Source organism: Mirounga angustirostris, unplaced genomic scaffold (genome assembly GCF_029215605.1).
Source record: "Mirounga angustirostris isolate CCGP_5_RB_7025 unplaced genomic scaffold, mMirAng1.0.hap1 SCAF_14, whole genome shotgun sequence".
NCBI classification, from domain to species: domain Eukaryota; kingdom Metazoa; phylum Chordata; class Mammalia; order Carnivora; family Phocidae; genus Mirounga; species Mirounga angustirostris.
The window spans coordinates 93721621-93739245 of record NW_026991722.1 but is presented as its reverse complement, the minus strand read 5'-3'; the positions used below and the strand labels follow the sequence as shown (position 1 = coordinate 93739245).

Sequence of the window (17625 nt, the reverse complement as noted above, 5' to 3'; positions counted from 1 at the left end):
CCCAGCTTGCTGGGTCTGAACACGTTTTTGTTGGTTGGGTGTTTCCTCCTGTCTCTGTCCTTGGCAGGAGTCATCATCACACTATGTGGTGCCCCAGCAGCCAGAATAAGTGAGAGGCCGGCCCTGAGTCCTGTGTCCCCAGGTGCCCAGCCCCAAAACCAAACCCACGACCACCCACCACCCCAGAGACATGAGCCCTGATACCTCAGATGGGCCCTGCCTTCTCTTCACAGGAGCCTCTTCCTATTTTCGCGGATAATCTGACTCCTCCGGCCTGGTCCTGAGGCCGGCTGGGGCCCCTCAGAGAAGAGCAAATCCTCCCCTGGGGCCAGCAGTGCAGGGTCAGGGGCAATCAGGATGTGAGCAGTGGTTCTGAATCTCCACCTGGACAGAGGATTTCCCTGCGCCTCCAGCCGCCAGTGTGCAGCGGCCCCTGGGGGGCAGCAGAGATCACCTGGCAAAGCCTCAGGGGTTCTAACAGGGAGGGTTGGGTACCAGGACCAGAGACCAGAAGCTGAAGGTCTAGGTTTTCTACACTATCACCTTTGCTCTCATGTAAAATTCTGACTCGGGGTCTCTTATCTCTCTCCTGTGCAATTTGTCTCTGTCTCTAGCACGGGTCCAGTGCTTCATGACACTCCACGCCACCCCATTCCTGCTACACTCAGGCACTGTCGGGCCTTGTTCAAGCACTGGGTCTGGCCCTGGCATGCAGTGCACCCTGGAGATACTGAGGCACAGCATCCACGAACAGTCCATGGAGCTCTCCCTTGGCAAAGAATCCTCCAGCACCTCAATGATTCCCTAAAACTGCACGTGCACCTGGCAAGGGAGGAATTTTGTTCATGTTCTGATGTTCAGCAACACAGACCAAGGGTAGGACACACACTGACCTTATGATCCTCTCGTACCTAGAGAGTAAACATTCTATGATGGGTTCAGAAAATGCAGACAGACTCCACCTCACAGCTCAGGAGCCAGGTCAGGACAGGGAGAAGGATAGAGCTTGGACCCCAGACTATGGGAACACAGGGTGAATGAGAATTACCTGGGCGGGAGGATGGGTTTGCAGGGCTGCTCCTCCCATCTCTAAGTCCCTTGGAGCTGAGCCCATTTCTAAACCACAAGGGTCCACAGCAGCTGCCCTGAAATCTGGCTGCTTTGCATAACCAGCGGTGTCTCCAGCAAGGGGATAAGAGACGCCTGGGAGGACATCTGCCCAGCTTTGAGCCTCAGGGAGCAAAATCGAGGCACCTGCACCATGGCCTGGACCCCTCTCCTCCTCGCATTCCTGGCTCACTGCACAGGTGCTGAGCCCAGGCTCACACCCACCCCAGCCCTGGGTTCTGGGACAACCCTGCCCTGACTCTGAGCTCAAGAGTGGACTCTAGGGGGTGCGGGGGGTGGAGGATGCTCAAGACCCTGCTGTGGGATGAGGGGCTGGGGTGGTGATATCCCCCCACTTAGTTCATCGGCTCTGTGTGATCCTTGAAGGGCTGTGCCTGCCCAGAAGGGGAGGGGGTGTTTCTCATCTGTTCAAAGGCTCCATCCACCAGGCAGTCCCAGGGGACCCAGGAACAAAGATGACAGCAGGGTGGAATCAGGCTTAGAAAACCACTGGAACTTAAGCCAGGGGCGGGAGTGTCCAGGGGAGGACACCCCGGCTGGAAGCTGACCTCTCATCTTCTCTCTTGCAGGCTCCATGGCCTCCTATGTGCTGACTCAGCCCCGCTCGAAGTCGGTGAACCTGGAACAGACGGCCAGGATCACCTGTGGGGGCGACAATATTGGAAGGAAATATGCTTACTGGTACCAACAGAAGCCAGGCCAGGCCCACGTGACAATTATCGATGAGGATAGCAAGCGGCCCTCAGGGATTCCTGACCGATTCTCAGGCAGAACGCGGGGAACATGGCCATGCTGACCATCAGCGGGGCCCGGGCCGAGGACGAGGCTGACTATTACTGTCAGGTGTGGGACAGCAGTACTAAAGCTCACGGTGACACAGGCAGATGGGGAAGTGAGACACAAACCCCTTCCCCGTGTGTGTCGCACTCTCCTCCAGCCCCACGAGGCCTGTGCACAGAGCATGAGCAGCTCTGACCCCGGTCCCCTCGTCTGACATCCCCAGGCCTCCCTCCGCACCCAGCCCTCCAGGCAGCTCTGCACAGGGAGGGTCGGGAGAGCATTTACAGCTGACCACACTAGCCTGCCCTGGTTCTCTGGCCTCGGGTGTGAACTGGGGACAGACGGCCCGGGTGGAAAAAAGACACAAGGAGACTTTTGTCCACTGGTCAATGTCTCATCATTTCCATGTGGTGGTCGTGGGCTAATGTTCTCCCAACTGACCAGGATTAGAGCTCAAATCGTCCCAGCTCAGCTGAGCTCCTGAAGCCCTGGGGACATGAGAGGAGCCTCCTCTACCAGAGTGGAACAGGCGGGTACAGTAGACACTGAGGGGTCACCCACATCCCCTCTTCTGGGCTCACACACCCACCCACTGCTGCCCGGAGCCCCTGACAGCTCACACGGGTGCTCCTCGCTGGAAAGCGCTGTTGCTTCAGCAATCTGCCTCCCCAGGTTTCTGTCCCTTCTCAGAGAGGTTCAGGAGAATGATCTCCGGAGGCCTAGATCCCAGGGCCCTGCCTCAGGTTCCGATGTCCTGAAAGGTCCCAGCTGTACAGGGGAGGCCTGCAGGAAGGAGGCCTCAACTGATGGCTCACTCTCTGTGGGTCGCTCTCTTTCTGCCCAGCCTGATATCCTATCTCCTTCCAGGTTTTTACACATGCGCTTCTTTGTCTCAGCATCTGCTTCCAGGAACCCATCTGGGATGGCCAGCATTCTGGAGACGGTCCCCAGGGAACAAAGGGGGCCACTATATATAGTCACAAAGCTGGGGGCTCTCCCCCACATCCTCAAGGTGCATATCCAATCGCCAGACAGAGGAGATCCTTTCTTCTATTTGTATACGAGGAGAAAATATCCAGACACACTAGGTGCTCTGGGTTCTGACAGACTGTTGGAGAGTCACGTCCATCCTGATGGTGAATGAGGGACATTGGGACAGTTGCCCCCTCCTACAGAGTGGCCAGAAGATACTCAACCATGGGCGTGAGACACACAAGGAAGGGGTGCTGCCTTACTCCCATCTCCACATCTTGCACAAGAATCCTTCCTTAAACCCACCCTGCCCGGAAATAGGGACAGAAAACAGTTTGATGAAACGCCACAGTCCAGTCTGTCAATGCTGACACGTATGGAGCCGCCAGAGTCCCACGTTGCCCACATGAAAACCATTAGACCCACGCAAACCACAGTCTGCAAAGAAAGGGAATAGCGGTAACCTTGCTTCCACTTGATAATAGGCAACTATCCCACGACTAGGGATATTTATTTTTGTCCCACATGATTTGCTATCCTAAAGGTCAATATTGAGATAGACAGTTTCGTACCATTAACACGCCTGGTGTTAGATGATAATGGGATGACAGAGGTGGAGAAAACAGAAGCATATGATTGCTATGTATCCCAACACATTCCTACAACATAAGGAGAAACATGTGTGACTTCTAGCATGTTCATTTCTGCCACTACCCTGTGCTCAGAAGGGGCATCTAGAACTACTCTCTTCATCACCCACCGCTTGATCCCCTCTCTTCAGAAAATACCTCTGCAAGTCCTCATCCCAGCCAGTTGGCAGGATAAACCATCCTTCTGGAAGGCTGGTCCATCAGACCTGCTGCATGGAGTCGTGGCACATTCCTGACTGTGATCACAAATCCAGGCAGTACTAGGGGATCTCCTGAATCCATACATACCCCTGCTTGCCCCACTTGTGTAATAGACACCCAGCTCCCCCGTGACAGTCACCATGAATCACCCCAGCCAGTGCCCTCACTTTTCCTCATGATTCACTCCCAGGACGAGACAAACGGAGACAAGGCTCAGTCTCTGCCACCAGAGCAGTGCAGTCAATATTCCCCGGGGGATCACCATCCTCAGCACACTCTCCAGTTGACCAGTGACAGAGTCCATTCTGAAACAATTTTTCAGATCATACAGGGTCTCAAATCTAACACAAGCTCCCTTGAGCAGAGCAGGCCAGTTAAGCCCCATGTCCCAGGTGGCGGGCAGGACCAAGGGAGATAAGCAGAGGAAGCGAGATTTGCCACGGTGCCTGGACCCCACCCTGTGAAGCTCAGTGAGCACAGGGTCCCGGCGTGGGGGGGAAGGGGATGCAGCTGCAGGTGCAGCTGGGGACAGCTCCCAGTTCAGCCTGTGGCGCTGGTTCTCCGAGGACCGCACTCTGAGTGGCTCCACCCCTGCTCTCCCGCTGCTCCCAGCTCAGGTGAGACGCCCACAGGGAGGCACAGTGTGAGGCCCAGGTGCTCTGTTCTCCCTCCCACTCCGGGGCCATGGGGTCAGGGCCCTGCCCTCCCTGTGTCCACATTGCCCCCTCCCCTCACAGGGCTGTGACCGTCACTTCTGACTCAGCCTGTCTTCCTCCAGGACCCTTTCCTCTCCTCTCTCCCAGGCTCCGTGCCTCCCCTGCCCTGAGCCTGACTCCCTCCATGTCCTGGCCCTGATCAGGCCCAGGATCCCCTGCCCTGGGGATGAGCTCAGGCGTGAACATGTCTCTAGGTCCCAGCAGAAGGCACGCCAGGTCCCCGAGCTGGTTATGTATACAGATGTGAGTGACCATCTGGGGCTGATTCTGAGGATGGAACTTAGGTAAATGGCCCCCTGAGCGTGACCAGGATTGAAGCCAGGACAAGGCTGACCAGTGCTGAGCCACCTAATGTGGCATTCGGAGTGCCCGGTAGTGATCCAGGTGACACAGAAGGATGGGGGATGGGACACAAACTATCCCCGGTGGTCTGGCTCTCACTCTCAACTGCCCTCTGAGCAGCTGCTACTCAGGCTTTGGGATCAGGTGTCTCCCTGGTCCTGGCCTGGCCCGTGAACTGGGGGAGACTCTAGCAGGTTCTCTGGCCTCCACTCTGTGTGTACCCTACTGAACAATGGCAGACTGGGGTCTCTTCTGACTATGAGGACTCTAGTCAAGTTTTACAGAACATAGTACAGATTTAGGATGTCATTGCACATCACTTGGACCCCGGATGTAATCACGCATCACTCGGGAGGGGAGACAGCTGCCTCAGGCAGCACAGTCCTGCGGGAATTCCTCTTCTCCTTGGGTCCAGGCAGCCTAGGTGGGCCCCAGGGGCTGTGTCTCCTCTGCTTCCTGGATGAGTTGTCCTCACATGTAGAAGGGCTGCCTGAGGCTTCCTGAAGAGGGGACCAGGCCCCTGCTGCCCTAGGCCCTGCCCTCAGATTTTACAAAACTCTGGAGGAAGTGCAGACACCACCTTGGGGTCCACAGGGGACTTTCTCCTGGCACCACTGTCCTCCCACTGCCCCAAGTCACCTGCACCAGGCAGGTCTGACCCTTAGCTCAGGTCCAACCCACATGGACTCACGCCCAAACCCATGTGACCCCGTGTGGTGGCCACGGCTGCATTCGGGCCTCACCTATAGTTCCAAGGGGAGAGACCTTTTCCAAGATGTGAATAAAATTGTATCATAACTTGAATTTCTCTCCATGAATCTTTCACTTGCAGTTTTGAATTTGATTTGTAGAGCATAGCATGAGGTCCAAATGACAGAGGAGGAATTTATTAAGAAGGAAAAGCAGAAGCTTCCCCTATTTCCACCCTGGCTTCTGTCAGAGCGATATCTTCAAAGGAGTTGCGAGAAGAAAACCATGTTCTCCTCACAAAAACTTATCAAGTGCCATTGGAATCTTTCATCTAAAATTTACTTATTGGGGCGCCTGGGTGGCTCAGTTGGTTAAGCGACTGCCTTCGGCTCAGGTCATGATCCTGGAGTCCCGGGATCGAGTCCCACAGCGGGCTCCCTGCTCAGCGGGGAGTCTGCTCCCTCTGACCCTCCTCCCTCTCATGATCTCTCATTCTCTCTCTCTCTCAAATAAATAAATGAATAAAATCTTAAAATAAATAAAAGTTACTTATTGACCTATTGAAACAGAACAACAAAAAAAAAGAATGATGATTTTTTTTATGGGTATCCCTATGACTAAAATAAGATGTCAAGGGATTTTTCGGGTTAAAGGATCATGACAATGTCCCTCTAGGGAATTATAATCTGGAGATTCCCACCAGAGGCTTTCTCATCATCATGACCAAGAATGGGTGGGCGGGCACCTCCCTGGTCAGCAGGAGTCACTGTGGCCAAGTGCAGCAGCGCCCCCAACAGGCAGCGGGCAGAACTGAGAGGAAGGAGCGGTCTCCTTCGGGACCTGGAACGTTCTGGCTGAGGCTGGCCCACCTCCCCTCTTGGCCTGGGGCAGGGGACAGCTGCTGCCTTGCACCTGCTGGCTTCTGCTCTTTTCTCTCCCTCTCCGGGGACCTGGACTCCTCTCCCGGCTCCCTTCCCTGTCAGGTGCACCCCTCCCTCATGTTCCAGCTCAGCTCGGCCAGTCTATGGATGCTGGGGAAAGCAGTGAAGGTCATCGACAGGGGACAAGACGGGGGGACAATATCAGGGCACGTGGAGACCCTGGTCTCCCTGTGGCTTAGGTGTGTATTGGGGGGAGGGGAGGGATGATAACCACTGCCCTGAGCGACCTCAGCCCCCAGGTGACCTAGGGAGATCCCAGGCACTGAGCACCGCTGTGCCAAACCTGTTCCTACCTCAGCAGCTTCCTCCTGGAGGCCCTTCAATGTTCCCAGCAGCTGCGCAGAGGACCTGACTTATTACCTGGAAATTGCCCCTTACACACCGGACACATCCTTCTGTGCCCCAAGGGCTAACCTAAGAGAAATCTCCACACAGGCCTGGAACTGGAATTGAATCTCAGACCTCTCAGGTTTGTCCTGTTCTTCCCCACGACTATCCCTCCCAACCTCAGCACCTACCTGAAGTCAGGACAGGGCTTTCTTCACATGTCTCACTGCTTGTTTCTCTTGCTGACCTGACCAGTGCCAGAGTTCCCTCTTCAGTAGGCACTGTGTCTTGTTCATGCAGAATGCCCAGGATGGAATGTGGGCCAGACCAATGTGGGTCTGAATAAATGTGTGCTGGGTGGATGCTCTCCTCTCTCTATCTTTGGGACATTAGGCCCTGGTCACACACACACACACACAAACACACACACACACACACACACACACACCAGCCCTGCATCCACAGTTGGCACCAGAAAGAGCCATCCCCTAAGTACTGGGTTCCCCAATGCTAACGCATGGGCAGGGAAGCCTCAGTGAAACCAGTCCTCTTTCCTCCAAATGAGCCTGTTCATGTTTTCATGAGTAATCTGGGCCCCTCATGTCAGAATATGAGGCAGACAGAAGCCATGCATAGAAAAGTCATTCCTCACTGGATCAGGACTCAGAAACTGTGCTGTGGTTTATCAATCTACACCTTTATGCCTGCCCTTCCAGCAGGCAGTGTGGATCGGCCACCAGGGGTCAGCAGGGATCACCTGGCAAAACCACCTGCAGATGCAGAGGGCTTGGGCTTCAGGGCTTCTGACACGCAGCCCGGGGTCCTAACCAGTACCTGAGGCCTTCAGGTCATTTGGCTTTGGCCATTTATCTACAGTGTCATCCCTCATTCTCAAGTACAAATTCCTCAGGGTACCTGCGTGTACGGTCTTGCCCATGGAGACATTGCCTATTTCTCCAATACAGGTGCAGCCAAAAAGTCCCCCACCAACCCAAGCCCTAGCCCAACCTAATGAAACAAAATGCTGTCACTGTCCACAAACACTCACCCTTCCTGTGACCACATGTTTCCTTTCCCCCTCCTTTCCCTGTGCTGAGAGTCCCCTGTCCTGCCGGACACAGCTCTTCCTCCTTCTTAGAAGGTCCTCCTACAGGGGACTGGAAAATTCTGTTCTTCCTTTTCTCAGTTTCTACAACACAGTTATTTTCTCGGTAAGCTTTTCTTGACTTAACTTCTAGATTAAGATGTTTCTTATATATTTTTCCCCAAATGTGAAGACAAGTTACTTATGACAACCCTTCCCTCTAAGAGTTACTAAACTTTGAGGTCCTCTCTCATTCTCTTATATGACAATATTTCTTTTTGCACCTGATCTGTTCCTGACCCTGACTGCAAAAGAGGGATACTGAGGCACAACCCCTATGAACTGCTGCAGGGACTCACAGCTGAGAGCAGGCACTTACAGCACCATGATGGCTTTGGAAACGCCATGTGCTCTTGAGGGAAGATGAATTTTATTTGGTCTCTGGCCCACAAGCTGTGATCTAGGTTGGACCCTGAACCTGTGCAAAGCCTCATAGTGCCAGGTATAGAATGGGATCAGAAAATAAAGACTACTCCACCTCTCAGGTCTCAGTGGCCAGGCCAGCCAAGGAGTGAGACACCAACCCCTTCCCTGTATGTGTCCCACCCTCCTCCAGCTCCAGGAGGCCTGTGCACAAAGCAATGAGCCGCTCTGACCCAGGTCCCCAGGTCTGAGGTCCCCAATCTGTCCCCTTCCTTCCAACCCTCCAGGGTGGATCGGCAGGGGATTTGTAAACAGTTTTCAGAACTCCATCTCCTCTGAATGTTTAGGAGCAGATATGGAAGATATTTTTCAAAGTCCAAATCTTTTAAATCTTCGCTAAATTAAATGGTCCGAAATTAAGAAATACACAGGAGAGACTGACAACGGATATGAGGCCGCCAAAGAAGAGATTATAGAATTTGATATCTAAGTGATGGAAACTATTCAAAATGATATACAGAGCAAAAACCCTAAAGACATTATAAAGGCTCGGTGCCTGGAAGACACCTTCACACGACCCAGACAGTGTGCAAGTGTAAGGATTGTGGGAGGGAAGATAAGAACTGAAGGTGAATCAAAAAAATCTGTGAAGATCTAATTTACAGAAAGGCTTCAAATTTGGAGAAACCCAGGAACCAATGTATCCACGAAGCTCAGCGAAGCTCAGGCACAGGGAACATGAGAGACAGCCCAGCGCACATCGTATGAAATTTCTACAAACCAGCGATGCAGATACTCTCACAGCCAGAGAGGAGAGTCGTGTTCCCTACAGAGAACCAGCGTCGTGCTGGGAGCACCTTTCTCATTACAAGCCATGTGAGCAAGAATATAGGGAAGCAATGGTTTCAAAATCTTAATAGAAAGCACTGTTAACTTTGTTCCTTACCCAGGGAAAATGGCATTGAAAATTGAAGACAACTAAGCCTTTCTCAGACTGCAAACCACCCAGACTGATCACCCACAGACCCTCAGCACAAGCGACAGTGAAGGACGGCCCTCGGATGGAAGGAAAGGGTGACAGAAGGAAATGTGAGCCTACACAAAGAAATAAAAAGCATCTGGTGTCATAACTACAAAGATAAATATACAAACAATGTTAATGGTTAATGTCTATAAATGTCAACTGCTTAAAGCAAAAAAATATATATATAGCAATGTGTTTGATTCATAATGGATTACAAATAATACACGTGACAATGAGAGCACAAATGATGAGGAAGATGAGACCATGTTATGAGGTCCTCATCCTGCACGTGAGTGATGTCATATCACTGGGAGGAACTTTCTTAAGGTAGGAGGTGAGAACTGTAAACTCTAAAGAAAGCATTAAAATAAAACCATTTTAGCAAAGAGTGAGAGCTAAAGAGGTGCATGACTTAGGAATGTCTAGAGGGTGCAGATCCAATAGGACATGGATGTCATGTTCATGTATATATGTATTTATCTGTGATGCACAGAGAGACAGAGACAGTGGGAGAGACACTCACGTTGTGAATGGGCCCAGGCGGCCCTGGGGCGGCAGGTCTGGAAGCTGCCGGACAGGACAGAGGGCTGTGCATGGAAAGCAGGACGATGTCGCAGACTTTCATCCAAATTTACTCTAATGATTGAAATGCAAAGAAGAGACAGAGAAGAAAATTAAAGGATTGCAATCAAACTGCTAGAGATGAAAACTGTAACATCTCAGATCACAGATACAAGGGCTGAGATTAGCACCAGACGTGACAAAATGAAGAACGTGAGGGAATCTGAAGACACAGCACAGACACCGCAGAGTGAAAGACACAAAAAGAGTTTATAGTTGAACAGACCAGCACTGAATATAGGAAAACGTTAGCAACGTCATGCGCATGTGCTTGTGAACCCAGGGAGTGAGGGTGGAGGGGTGGAAAAGAATATTTGATGAATCATTGGCCACAAATGTACTAAATTTCATGAAAATTCAGTACCTATAGTTTACAAATTCTTGATAAACCCCAAGCAAAGAAATATGGGGGTGGGGGGAACAACAGCCCAACACCCATCAGGTATCACATTGTTTAAGGCAGAGAGAAAGACACAGTGTGAAAAGCAACCAGAGAGGAAAGATACTTGTTTCAGGGGAACAGTGATAAGGATTCAGACTGATTTCTCATGAGCAGAAATGCACACAGATGGCAGTGGATTAGCATCTTCAAAATACTGAGAAAAACAAGAAGAAACCACTTATGTTTTTATCCAGGGAAAATATCCTTTAGTAATAAAGGCTAAATAAAATTTTTTTCAGATATACCAAACTGACAGAACTGATCATCAGCAGACCCCTAACACAGGAAATAATACTGGACTCCCCTCAGGCAGGAGGAAGTGATTCCAGAAAGAATCCAAATCTACAAAATGAATGTAAGAGTCAGAAAGGATAACTACAGGGATAAATATGAAGAATTTTTGATCTAATCTCTGCGTATGTTGGAATTTATCACGTAGCTAACAGTAATGGATATGACATTCCTACCACAGCTCTGAGAAGACAGAGTGGGAAGTGGGTTCTAATGGCTGATGCTCTCTGTCACGTGGAGTGGCATCACCTAAATGTAGCCTGTGACAAGTCACAGATGACAGGACAGCAAGGAGTTACAGCTAAATAGCCAAAACAGAAATAAAATAGATTGTAAGAAATATTCTGTTACTCAAAAACAAGAAATAAATGGAAAAGGAGAATAGAGAAAACATGGAACATAAAGAAAATAAAAAGCAAGACGTGATCTAATAAACTATGTTACCACTCACAGTCAGGAAACCGCCTAAACGCCACAATTAAAAGATAGACATTGTCAATTTGAATTTGATAGCAACAACCAAGGATAAGAAACCTACACTAAATGAACTTATACTAAGTGCAAGATCAGGACAATATTCCCACTCGATTCTGTTCCATAATTCAGGATATAAAAAAAAAAAAACAGAACAGAGAATCTGGGAAGATGAATCGAACTTTTACAAATGGTTAGGATGGAATATTTCATGTCATGTGAAACACACAAAAATGGAAGTAAATGATCACAAGGGACATTGCATGAGAACATCAACAGAAATGCCCTCACCTCTCCCTCCCCCAATTTTTATGGTAGCAAACACAGAGTGACCAGAGCTCCCCTATGGAGCTGAGAGGTGAGGGAAGCTCCATGTAAGCCAAATGTATGAAGCTCGCCCAGAAGCACAGAGATTCTCTCCACCAGCGTGAGAAGGAGCATTTTTCGCAAGAACCAGTGAGAGGGCATGAGGGAGACTTTGGGAGGCCAGGCTCAGCAGTGGACTCAAGAAACAGAATCTGGGGTCCCCACCATTGCCTGGACCCTCCTCTGCTCCCCCTCGTCACTCTCTACCCAGGTGCTGCACAGGCCCTGCTCACAGACTCAGCCCCCACAGGACCCTGAGCATGACCTGGAGCCTGAGGTCAGCCCAGAGGGTGCTGGAGGGGTTATGACCCAGAGAATGAGCCCCACGGTGTCCTGAACCTACAGGACTTGGGTCCACTCCAAGACTCATCTGACCCCATTACTGTGGCCACGAGACCCCCGTCACTCCCTCAAACTTGGAGCCCAGAGAGCACAAAGCAATAACGCAGAGCAGAGCCAGCAGGACCCAGGCCAGGCCCCTGCACCCCCAAACAGCCTCCAAAGTCCCCACAGATCCTCCAGCTCAAACCTGGGGCATGACACCTCTGACCCTCCTCACTGGCATGTTACCCAGGCTCCCTTACAGGCCAGGCCACTAGGGGGAGAGCAGTGAGCTGAGGGACAGAAGCCCTGCTGCCCAGCCTGGCCTCACCCTCTCTCCCACCCGCCCTGGTCAAGCTCTGCCTTGATGAGCCGAGAGTCTGAATCCAACACATCTGGGCTCCATCCTGGACTCACCCTACTCTCCTCTGTTTTCCTGGGAAGCTAGCCTCTCTGGGCCTCAGCTTTACGTGCTGTGAAATGGGGAAGCTTACACTCATGTAAGACACAATTTTTTCATGTTAAATGATACAAAACATTGTAAGGGTCTTCCTAATTAGAGAAACTCCGTGTGATCTCGGTGAATTCACCTTGGACTTGGAGTCTCCCATCTTCTGTGGGTTGAAGGAAAAGTTGTCATCTACACTGTGACCTGCATCATATGCAATTGGATCCAAGTCTGAATGCGCAGTTTGCCAGTTCCACAAAACCACACACTAGGCTACTTTACAAATCCTCCTGCTCCAAACTCCAGGAGGTGTGGGTTAGAATAATAAAAAAGGTAGTAAAAATAAGAGTAATAACAATAAAATTAAATCTTTGCTTACTCAACTGAACTTAGCACCAGAATAATCACCTATTGCTCTGATGACCCAACTACACTGATGGGGATGCAGGAATCATCGGTCCTGATCCCTAAGTACACGAGAATCTGCTGGCTGTCGGATACCACACAGGTTTGTCTGGACATTGACCTTTTCAAATACAATACACTTGACCCTGAACTCTCCTTTTTGTAAGAAGCCAGCAGGTGAGGCCAAGGCATTTACCCTGGGACAAGCGTGGGAATTGAACCTACCCTGCCTCCTGAATAGTGTATGTGACCTTGTGTGCTGGGCTGGGCAGGGCGGGGGGGGGGGGCAGCTGCCTGTGGGAGGCAGGACTCCCAGGTCCACACCCCTCCTCAGGTGACAGGGGCTGTGGAGGGACCTGCAGGAGGGAAGCTCCTGGTCTGAGCCTCCTCCACCAGCAGGGGGCAGCAGGGCTGCATCAGGAGCTACAGGACGAGGCTGGGGCTGCCCAGGGGGAGCCTCACAGGGACACCAGGCCCAGGGGTCAGCAGGGATCCAGGACTCAGTCCTCAGAGACTGTGAGGATGATCCATCCTTATCTCCTCAGGCTGCAGGGACCATGTTCTGAGGGTCAGACACACAGTGTCACCCAGAACACTGATGGGAGTGACACAGTGAGCACCTCACATGGGAAACTTGGGTCCCCTCTCTGTCCACCAGTGCTCCCAGGGTCTGACTCCTCTGTGCTGGGCACATCCAGAGACGCCCCGATTACTCAAACTCTGCCTCTCCTTCCCACCTCCACCCCAACTCAAATCCGGGGCTGCAGCTTCCTTGCTCATGAGTGCCTCAGGGGATGGGAGGTGGGGCACTCGGGACCCCTGGTCCCCGGAAGGAGCATCCGCAGCCTCCCTGTGAGACTGTCTCCAGGGTGACGTGATTTTCACGGCCTCAGGCCACATCTCTGGTCCCTGTGCTGTCCTTGCTTCAGGGACAGAACCCAGTTCCCAGGAGGGACCACTCACTATCCAGTCTCCAGAGCTCACGCTGTGTGCAAAGATGTGACCCGGGGGACCCTCACAGAGACCCAGAGCTTGAAGTGACTCCCTCAGTCAGGGGTGGGTTCTGACACTATTCACAAGTTTCCATGAAACATGGATGGAAAAAATGAAAGGGATCAAAGTGTTGACAATGCCAGTCTCTGGTCCGCTGTGGGATGGGGGTTGTTACAGAGACAGAAGCACCACGTGGAAATAGACTAGAAGTTGTGATGAATCTCCAACAGCAGGTGGTTGTGTAACAAGGAAGTTCCCACATGCACCATGATAAGCACGTGTCAGAATGAGAGGGTTTCCTATTCGGATGACATGTCGAGGATGGGACCAGACTTCAGCTGGAGAATACAAAGGGGACATGGCATAGGAGGGGTAGGGGATGAGACCACAGGACCACCTTTCCCTGAAACAGGTGTTGTCTGTAGCTCTGCAAGGCCCAGCTCAGCCCCATGGCCAGGCTCCTGAGAGGTCTCCCGGGTGCTGACCCAGCTGCCCTGTGCTCAGTGACCCTGGGACAGATGGCCATGATCACCTGTCCGGGAGACAATATAGAAATCCGATATACAGTGGTACCAGCAGAAGCCAGGTCAGGACCCCGTGCTGGTCACATAGGACAATAGCAAGCTTCCCTCAGGGATACCCAAATGATTCTCCAGCTCCAACTTGGAAGACAGGGCCACCCTATACACCAGTAGGACCAGGGCCAAGGATGAGGCTGACTACTACTGTCAAGTGTGGGACGGTAGTCGTAATGCTCACAGTGACATCGATAGCCGGAGATGTGAGACACAAACCCCTTCCCAACTGTGTCAGCCTCCTTAAGCCTAGGAGGACTGTGGACAAAGCACAGTAGGTCTGACCCAGGTCCCCGGATCTGAGATTCCCAGATCTCTCCCCCAACCCAGTCCTCCAGGCAGCCTCTGCACCATGTGGATCAGGAGTGCATATACAGGACGCAGGATGGGGCTGTCACGTTCTCTTGACTGCTGTTTGTGGTGGATGGAATTTCAGGCTGGAAGGACACACAGAGAGACGTCCATGGAGACATGACAAGCTCAAAATGACAAGGGGACATTTCAGCTTTCAGTTGATAGAATCATGCTCTGTCACTCGGTGGACATATTCTCCTCTAGAACTAAGACTCTTGGCAGCAGAGTGTAAGGTCATGTGACAAGGACTGAACATTTTGCAGTGGGTCACCCGGACTGTCAGCGAGTGGGGACATTCCCAATTCCACCTCTGGATTCCTGGACCCATGAATGCTGGCTATGGGAGAAAGAGCATCACATATTGGACACAGACCCAGTGCAAATATCACCTCATGCCAAATCTTGCCCCAGTCCCACAAGGTGTTGCCATGTGACTGGACAGTACACAAGTCTGCGAGAGGCCAGTGGTTCATCATTCAAGCCAGCTGTTTCAAATGGTGGGGAACATGGTACAACGAGTGCGTTCCATGGGCACGGCACACTGCAGCCCTTTTCTGATGTGAACTGTGAGCCTGGGATGGAAGCCACACTGAATACTAGAACAGTGGGTGAGGCATTCAGTAAGTGCAAGGGTTACAGTTTGGGAAGAAGCACTGCAGACAAAGAAAGCAAGTCCCTATCCAGAGTAAAGGTCTATTCCAAAAAGGACAGAGCTTTTCCTTCCATGATGGATGAGATCTAATGTAATTCATCGGCCACCAGGCTCCTGGCTGATTCCAAAGGGAATGACCTCACCCTAGGAACTTAAGATTGGTCTCTGCTGTTGGCAGAGTAGATCTGAGAAGCGGCCATAGCCATGTCAGCTATGAGTGGACCTCCCTAGGGATTATCCTATGAATAACCTCCCGACTGGCAACATGGCCACTTTGTTATGGAGCCCATCAGACAAGTTCAAGTGTGGATGGACAAGAAGGCTGACCACCGTCCCCAGTCATGTTACATTATCCACCTGATTATTAACACCATTCCCCTTTGAGAACTCACTCGTGCGGGCATTTTCATGGAACACAAATAGCTCTGTATTCCTTTGGGGGTGGGTTCCACTCACATATCTCTTCCTCAAACATCTTCCACCACTTTCCTTATTGTGTTTCTTCCAAGTCTCTGACCGTCTAGCCATAACTGAGTCAGAGACCATAGGTTAGAATAAAGCCACTTCTGTCCTTCTCTCCATCCAGGTAAAATAAATCAAGCCCTCTGCTCAAAGTCGCCTTATTGAATCCCCACCCACATTATGCAGGAGTGTCCCAGATGAGGGCTGCAAAACTAACACTGTTGACTAGCAGAGTGGGCTGCACATCATACAGGAACCTCTGTAAACCAGCCCTATGGTTTTTGCTCTATATCAGCTGTTCATAGGCTTGTTCCTGCTGGGGCATAATTGTGCCAGATAGAGCACAATGCAGTATGGGTTGGGGTCATGGGCATCGGGCCTCTTCCTCATGCAACTCACCTGTGCTTTCAGGATCTGGTGAAGCCCGATCTCGAATTATCTCTTCTGTTTGATGATGGAGAGCTGCTATAAGTGCCCAGTGCCGTGGCATGGTTGGTCCGATAACACCCAGTTCAGGCAGGCAGCTCAATTACATAGAAACTCAGTGGCTAATAAGGAGCATAGAGTCTCTGGTAAGGTTCCGTAGCAAGCCAAAACATGTGCCAATTGGAGCTTTCTATTTATACAAATGTAAAACAATTGGTAAGCTGCCCATCTATTTCAGTTCTAGGAACAGCATCATTGACTGATACCCATGTCCTCTGTCATATGACTCTCATTACTAACTTGGTCCTGCTATTCATAATGGTAACCATACCCACCTTATCATTGGTGATAAAATGGAACTGCGTGTCTCCTAAAAATGCAAAGATCCGCAAAACTACAAAGTTGGCACCCAATTCAAATCTGGGTACTGTGGCCCAGCCAAGTTGGCACATGAAATTAACCATCACACCATGCCAGAGACTGTGGCATAATTGGTTAAGGCGCAATGTGGGCCTCAAGATTGCTAAAGCTCCCCAAGTTTCCTAAGTTACATTCAAAGGTGAGAACTATGCTCTAGAAACGCAGATTTTTGAAATGTTAACACTGATTTTTGAACCCTTCAGTTAAGGGCTCTTTAATTCACTGAAAACCAATGTGAGGACCATAGGGAAATCATCCCCAGAAGCCAGATTTCCCAGACCTTTGCAATCCACAAGAAGCAACAGAAGCAAGTCACTATGTCACAGGACTTAAAATGTGTAGTCATAAGATTTGGGAGCAACCACACCACTGGACAAAGCCAACCCTCAAAGCAGCCTAAGGGACATTAAACACAAGCCTCATAGGGGAAATGCAAAGATAAGAAAGAAAAGCTGCCACCACCCCAAATTTTATGCTATGGAAGAAAATAGCATTGTCCCAAATGTGTCTCCAAAATGCCTCCTCCGTAGGTTAAACACTGCCACAATTGACCTCTCGTTGGTGCCAATAGCATCCTGCAAAGATGAAGCCATCGATGCTGTTTTTTCTCTGTCCACCAAACTGCTCTCAGATTCCATGGAGCTTCCACTTCATATTTGATATCAGTAATACAGGTCAAGATTGAACCAAGTGTGATGTCCTGAGAGCCACATTTCACTTGGGGTATCTCCCTAGGACTTGAGGTTAGTTAGTGACATAAAGTCAGTGCTGTGATAATTCTGTGGGTCCCACAACCACCTTATACTCTTTAAAGTGGGGAATGAGAAATGCAACTAACTCAACTTCGAAGCCCAATGGCATTAAGCCCATCTTGATAATGGTGACCTGGTTCACACGTGATTGTTGGAAAATCCCAGACTCTAATGAACACAAAAAGAAATCCAAGAGGGCCTTAATTTCATTGAACATTAATTTAAAATTAGGAATTATGTGTAGACTTTGGACTTGACTTCCACAGGGCAAGAATATTTAAATTTGGATTTTGTTACTTCAGACACAAAATGAGTTGAACTTTATCTTACAAGAATATTTAATAT

At 50.5% G+C, this 17625-nt stretch overlaps 1 pseudogene across 1 annotated transcript; it reads left to right on the top strand.

The window, feature by feature from the left end:
- Positions 1-1239: 1239 nt before the first annotated feature.
- LOC135362476 (immunoglobulin lambda variable 3-9-like) lies at positions 1240-17188 on the top strand (annotated as a pseudogene). Its single transcript, XR_010407218.1, has 3 exons — positions 1240-1307; positions 1698-1999; positions 17100-17188. The product of XR_010407218.1 is annotated as an immunoglobulin lambda variable 3-9-like (transcript).
- The last annotated feature ends 437 nt before the right edge of the window (positions 17189-17625 follow it).